Source organism: Zootoca vivipara, chromosome Z (genome assembly GCF_963506605.1).
Source record: "Zootoca vivipara chromosome Z, rZooViv1.1, whole genome shotgun sequence".
In the NCBI taxonomy this organism is placed as follows: Eukaryota; Metazoa; Chordata; class Lepidosauria; order Squamata; family Lacertidae; genus Zootoca; species Zootoca vivipara.
The window spans coordinates 16,150,072-16,156,084 of record NC_083294.1 but is presented as its reverse complement, the minus strand read 5'-3'; the positions used below and the strand labels follow the sequence as shown (position 1 = coordinate 16,156,084).

Here is a 6,013-nt window from a genome sequence, read left to right as displayed (position 1 = left end):
GAAGCGGCTATATAAATAAACTTTCATGTTCTCCTGAAGAAATGCTGAACTGTTGATTTGCATTAGACAAAACTTGCACCTGAGTAAAAACATATGCTCCTCATTTTATTTTACATTTGTATCCCACTTTTCCACCATAAATCTGGAGTGGAGTCCCTAAAGCAGTTGTCTGGCACCTTGTATGCCTCTGAGCAACTCCTGTAACCAACTTGGTGCCAAACATATTGCTCTGCTTTCCTTTGGACCCCATCAGCAAGCCCAAGAGGGGGATCTGGTCGTCTGGGCAGCCCATGAGCTCCACACACACTGCCCAGGCTTGTGTCCTGGGGAGGTCACTTCAGTGCTGGAACTTCAGCAAAGAAACACCCTCAACCAACTCGTGTGTCAGGTGTCTGAACAATTGTTTCCTCCAGTCTGACACTCCAAACAGATATATAGTCTATGAAACAATTTCTCTTCTGATATGAATGCTAGTTTTCACCACAGTGCTTTCCCTAATGAAAAGCACCCCAAACTAAACCTCAGGTTCAGGGGCAAAAGTGGCCCTCCGGATATCTTCATCTGGTTCTCAGAAGTCACACTCTTTGTCAGTTAGTGCCAAGAATCCTGCATGAGTTAAAGCAGGGAGGGGGGTATCTCTTCTACCTGCTCTGCTATCCAATCACCCTTCAACCAATCACCCTTTGGTAGCTGCTTGCTCATGCTGGTGATTGGGCAGATCACATCGGAGCCACAGAGTTATGAAATACCCAAGAAATAACCATATCCTTATCTAGATATGTCACTTCTGAGTACACACTGAGACGGAGTGTGTGTGTGTGTGTCTGTGATACACACACACACACACACACACACACACACACACACACCCTTTCAGGCCAGGCCCCTTGTGAAAGACTGGAGAGAACAGGCAACAGTGTGGAGGCTCCCCTGCCAGGTACTTCTTAGGTTGCTCACTTGATCATAGACTTCAAGAGGTCTTGCTGCCAGGGAAGCAGCTACCTAAGAAGCTGCCTTCTACAGAGTCAGAGCATTGGGTCCATCTAGCTCACTATTATCTACACTGACTGGCAGCAGCTCTACAGACTTTCAGGCAGGGGTCTCTGCCACCCCCACCTGGAATTGCCCAGGATTAAACATGGGTCCTTCTGCATGCAACACAGGGGCTCTGTTACTAACCTATCCTCCCCCTTAAATTTTTTGGGATAAATATCAGCCTCATATAACCAGCACGCTTCGTATCAGGGCTGGAGTCAGATGCAGGTCAGCAATAAAGGGAACATATCTCCATTGTCAGTGAAGTTAACTCTTAATGCAAAGAACAAATATGTAACTCAGCAACACTCCCCGGTCGGTCCTGCCCCTATAGAGCAGTTGCCAGGGCTGAAGGTGCCTGCCTTCCACCCCTCCTAAGACGACTGCTCTCCCAGATGTTTTCCAAGAAGTCTCAAAGGCCCTCCTCATTATCCTGTGCATTCCTGGAGATCATCGGGGAGGGGAGCTTCTGTTGTAATGGCAAAGACGACACGACTCAAGGCAGGTTGAACTCAATGGGAAGGCGACCAAGAGCGGAGCTTGAGCGCTTCCTTTTATTGAAAGCTCAGGATGACAGTTAATCATTACAACGATAGCGTAACTTCTAGCCAATTACAGCAGTGCAGTCCCATACAAGGTGATGTTTCCTGTAACGTCACAACCGGTCACTCCCTAAGACATCCTCCATAGCCCACGTGTTGTTTTGCCATGCCCTCTGTCCATGCTCCAAGCACATGTCACTCCATAAACACCCCCTCCTCATTCCCATTGTGTTGCCCTCCTTGGCTTGACCCATCTGGTTTGTCCTGATTCATCCAGTTCCGTCCAGATCTAGCATGTTTCTCCTAGTACTGTCATGTGACCTGTTGCCCTGCTGACCCATGCCTCCCAACCTGTCCTGCTACACGTGTTTTCCTTTCTGACATAGCCAGTTTGCCGCGCTATTCCTTCTACCTTAGACTAGAGGATCGGCGTAGTGTGCCAGCGCCGATCCAATTATGATCCCTACAAGCTTGTGGTAGCAGGAGAGAGAGATTCTCTGGATTCTCCAGCAGTCCCTTGACACCCCTTCCCTTCTGCCTCAGCCTTAGAGTTTGAACTTCTCCCTGTCACAGGTTCCTTCTGCTCACTGAACCCTGTTGTCCCTTCAGTATCCAGCACTCCCTCCCAATCTCCCCCCTCAGTGTCCCACCACCAGTCCCCGGGCTCTGAGCCTTCCTTCTCTGGGATTTCCCTTGGGGCTTCCCCGGCTGGTGCCTCCACCACTCCTCTTCATCCAGTCCATGACACTTAGCTCTAGTTAATGCCTGAAGGCTTTAAGACCATAGCATAATAAACCATTGGTTTTCAGCCGGTGAGCTACAGCTTTCCTTCCCTCCTTTCTCCCCTTCCCTTAATTTACTTGCAGTCGAATATCTTCCTGCATCTCTCTCTCCTCTCTCTTAAAAACAAAAACAAAAAACCCGCTGCCCCGCTTTAAAGATAAAATGAAAACATATATGCAGAAGCAGCTGCTTTTCTCTCTATTCCTCGCATCTCCCGGGTCCTCTTCCGAGTAGCATCTGAGGCTTTTGAATGGTGCCTGCTAGCTGCTATTGTTTATCTTTATAAAATCTCCCTCCCACACAAACACACCAAACAAACAAAAAAAACCCCCACCTTCAGTAATACTCCCCCTCTAACATCTCCGTGGTTTTACACAGAGGGATTGAGAAATGCAAGAAAACAGCAAAATAGCTTGGAAGTGTATGAGTGTCCCCTCCTGTAGCTTTTTTCTGCCTTTTTGTAACGCCCCCCCTCACAAAAAAAAATTCCACCAGCACCTTCCTCCATTTTTAGAGCCCCCCAGTCCTATATGGAAAGATGTAAAAATAACCCTGAAAGTGGGGAGTGTCATCTGTTTCTCTCTCTCCTTCCACTCCAGCATCCCTCCCCCTCTTGTTTTTTTACTCCCCCCCCCTTAAGGCAACCCCCTTCTTCCTTAAGAGTCACCTAGCTTTATGGGGGGCAGGGAGAATGTTCCAGGAATGGACCATGTCTGTATGTATGTCCTGTGCTGTGTGTTTCTTGCTTTCCTTTACCCCAATAACAAAATATTTCTGCTTCTGTTCTTAATTTTGTTTTTTCCTCTCCACTGCCCCGCATGTGCACACTAATTTTTACATAGACTATTATAAACATTTAGAAAATTACAATAAAAACAGCACAGCACCAGCTCTTTCATTAAAGTAGTCAATTATTGTTCTTGTTGGAACAAGAAAATCCTCACCTGCCAGTCAAAGGACAACAGGGAAAAAGCTAGTCTGGCTTCGAGAGGAAGGGAGTTCCAAAGTCTAGGGGCAAGCAGCCAGAAGGCCCTAAATTCAGCTCCTTTTGGAAAACATTGGCAGGCTCACATGCCCAATTCAGCAAGCACCTTCTGTTTTAACTTTTCAAACTCTGCTGAAAACCCGTCTATTCCAAAAAGCTTATGCACACAACTGAGAACATTCATTTTTTATTGTATCGGGGATGGTGCTGCTATTTTAAACAGCTTTGATTTCTTTTATGAATGGCAGAATATAATTATTCTTCAAAATAAATAAATTCTGAAACTTTGAACTTTCCCTTTGCTTGCAAGTCTGATAGCCCTTTATTGTGCCACACAGCTCTGCTTGGAGGTAATTAACTCATTTATGTGTATATTCAAGAACGTTTACCACTTGATTGTAGTAAAACCTCTAAGTGGTTTACAAGTTAGTCATCCACCCTGTTAAGAGCCACCTCCCGTGGGAGCCCTGTGCTTGGTGTTGCTGTTCCCATGCTGCATGGAACATTCTTCCTGCAGAGATGCGGCTGGCAGCCTCTAACTTCTCCCTTTCAGGTGACTCTTGAAGACCTTTCGCTTACATTGACAGACAGAAGCAATTGTTTAAAAAGATTTTCTGTCTAGCCAGTCGTTTTCAAGACTTGCTTCGTACTGCTTTTAAAGATTTTCTACCTTGCTGGACAACTCCCTAATGTTTTGCAAGGGGGTGAAATAGAAATTGTTGTTGTTGTTTAGTCGTTTAGTCGTGTCCGACTCTTCGTGACCCCATGGACCATAGCACGCTAGGCACTCCTGTCTTGTATAATAGAAATACTATTATACAAATAGAATAAAGGAAACGTTATTGAAAGGAAAAGTTTCCTCCTTAATTGGTGCACAGGATTTTTTGCAGAGCTCAGAAAATGCACAGCCTACAACCGACAGAATATCGCAATGTGTAAAGCTGGCTCGGAAGGTGATCCCTGAGCCGCCCCTCTTTCCCCTCTGTGGTAGGTCTGGCTCTTTAACCCAGTTTCAACACAGCCAGCCCCTCCTTCCTCAGCTGCACTGTGGCAAACCCCTCCCTCTCCAGTCTCTTGTCCAATAAGAGCCCAGCTAGCAGACACTGCCCACATTTGATTGTTCTTACGAGGAATGGTTCTAGCTGTAAAGTTGCCTCGTTTGCTGGCGCGGGAGAGAAGTGGGGTGCTGCTGAAAGAGCTCAGAAAGAAGCAAAGGTATAATCCTCTCTCTCTCACACACGAACACTTAGGCACACATTCTCATGCACAGGCACATGCACTTTCTCTCTCTCTTTCACACACCTTTTTTTCTCTCTCTTTCACTTTCTCTCTCTCTCTCTCCCTTCTGCTGCTGGTTGCCTTTCCTTCTCCTCCTCCTTCGGTTGTTTCCTTCCAGTTCTGAAACAAATGGACTGTAAGCTCGGTGGGGCAGAGAGCTCTGTAAAGTGGCCATGTACATTGGAAGGCTGATGTAGCTGTGGTTAGAGTAGACCGTTGGGAGAGACCAGGGGGTCAATCCTGAACTCAGCAGCATGAGTCTCACTGGGGGGCATTGGGCCAGTCGCTGTCTCTCTCAACCTAGCCCTTCATCACAGGGTTGTTGTGAAGGTAGCATGGAGAGGGGGAGAACCATGTTCGCTGCTTTGAGCTCCGTGGAGGAAAAGGTGTGATATAAAAAATAATATCTAGAAAACCTGACCAGTGCTATGTATAAAGCTTTGGGAACACATAGATATCCACTTTGCAGACTTGGATTAACTGCCATTTATGAGTCTCTGTTCCTGTGATATATACTTCTGCCCCAAATATCTTCCCAATGTATTTTCTTTTGGGGGGGGGAGATCCATTCAGTTGCCCCCTCTCCTTCAGCATGATATTGTCTGATGTTTCATTAAACAACCATCAAACAAAAAAATTGTTGACCTTTTTGGAGGCGGCGGAGGGGGCAAAGCTGTTGGGGCCAAAAAACAGCACTGCCATACGTCCGGATTTTCCTGGACATTACAGTGGTACCTCTGGTTAACAACTTATTTCGTTCTGGAGGTCCGTTCTTAACCTGAAACTGTTCTTAACCTGAAGTACCACTTTAGCTAATGGGACCTTCCGCTGCCACCACACGATTTCTGTTCTCATCCTGAAGCAAAGTTCTTAACCCGAGGTACTATTTCTGGGTTAGCAGAGTATGTAACCTGAAGCATCTGTAACCTGAAGTGTCTGTAACCCAAGGTTATTAAAATTTTATTGTATTTTTTTATTTAAAAAACCCGATTCCAGCCCATACATTGCTACTGACTGCAGAATTCTGTATATGTCCGGGAAATCCCAGATGTATGGCAACCATAAAGCAGACATGTGTGGCATGGTGGGGGGCAATACCCCCCTAAACAAGGAATTCGCTTCCTCTCACAATTGCTACCTACACTGCTGGTTATTAACACATGCTGTTAGTTTACAAATATACTTTGCCCTGCTGTGCCCCCATGAATCTCCCCCCCCCCCCGGTGCTGCCACTGACAACAGATTTTCTATCAACAAATCCCACAAGTTAGGACTGTGCAAAGTTCAATGCAAGGTATGCCGTGGTTTTGTTAATTGTGCCAAAAAACATCTGCGCTTGCCCATTGGAGCGTAGAATTATATGATTCTATTTCAAGCCAGACTCTGCCAA

General features: G+C 46.2%; 1 protein-coding gene across 1 annotated transcript in view; it reads left to right on the top strand.

Moving 5' to 3' along the window:
• Window positions 1-4,463: 4,463 nt before the first annotated feature.
• Window positions 4,464-6,013, top strand: part of SARDH (sarcosine dehydrogenase) — a 50,976-nt gene continuing 49,426 nt past the window's right edge. Inside the window, exon 1 of the mRNA XM_035113124.2 lies at window positions 4,464-4,560. The gene's annotated coding sequence lies outside the window, so the exon portion shown is untranslated. The remainder of the gene's footprint in view (window positions 4,561-6,013) is intronic.